Source organism: Gekko japonicus, unplaced genomic scaffold (assembly GCF_001447785.1).
Source record: "Gekko japonicus isolate JY-2015 unplaced genomic scaffold, Gekko_japonicus_V1.1 scaffold165, whole genome shotgun sequence".
Classification (NCBI taxonomy): domain Eukaryota; kingdom Metazoa; phylum Chordata; class Lepidosauria; order Squamata; family Gekkonidae; genus Gekko; species Gekko japonicus.
Genome location: NW_015163097.1, coordinates 724,336 through 725,475, shown reverse-complemented (window position 1 = coordinate 725,475; position 1,140 = coordinate 724,336).

The window sequence follows — 1,140 nt, the reverse complement described above, 5'->3', positions numbered from 1 at the left end:
TTAAAGGATTAACCTCCTCGTCTTTTTCGCTGGGGGGGGGGTAGCGCTCTTAGTTCTTTTTCTCTGCATTTTGACAACTCACAGTTAAGCCGATCTTTTTCCATTTTTTCGGATGATCGCTTTATCACTCGGTGACGTCTGGTGGCTCCGCTAAACCCCGTGAAACGGGGTCGCTCACTAAAGAGTGTTTCTTTCTCCAATGTGGCAGAAGCAAAAAAGGTGGGGAGAGTAATGTACTTACTTAAGTGAAATTTTGATACCACTTTCAGTAGAAATGTCACACCCGGTCAAAACACCACCCTATCATCATAGAATTTTATATAAGGGTGATCCACTTGTAGTGCGGCCATCTCACCCACCATCCTAGCAGACGTTATAGCCACCAAAAAGGCTGTCTTCCAAGTAAGGTCCTGTAAGGAACAAGTCCCCATGGGTTCAAAAGGGAGGTCTCATTAACTCTGAAAGCACCAGTGGAAGTGTCCACTGAGGTACAATGGCAGGGACTGGAGGAAATAAATTTGACAATCCTTTTAAGAATGCTGTTGACATTGAATGAGAAAACACTGACGTCCCCCCTATTGGAGCATGAAAAGCAGAAATTGCTGTGAGATAAACCTTTATTGAGGAGTTAAGACAGTTTTCTTCCTTTCAAAGTCAGTAACACGACTTCTAAAGGATAAATATCAGGGAGAAATCCTTTGTCTTGCACCCATTTAGCACTAATGCTAGCCCACTTAGCACTATAAGATGCTCTAGTAGAAGGCCTCCTAGCATTCTCTATAACAAGAAGCGGGGACCAGCGATACTTGCCGGGAGGGAGAAGGAGCTCCACGTGGAGAAGGAGGAGGAAGCAGCTGTAGGTGAGCCTTCTCCCCTGCCCCCCCCGTACTGACGGCAAGCCCCAGGCCCGCCAGTGCTTCTCCCCCCCCAACCCCCCGGCACCAACAGCGAGGCCCGCGTGGCTCCCAGCCCCACTGGGCTTACCAATCCTTCTCCCCCCTCAACCCCCGCAGCACCGACAGCGAGGCCCACGTGGCTCCCAGCTGCCGGGCTCACCAATCCTTCTCCCCCACCCCCGTGCACCGGTGGCAAGCCATGTGGGCCTGCCAAGGTTTTTCCCGCTCCCCCCCCGCACCAGCG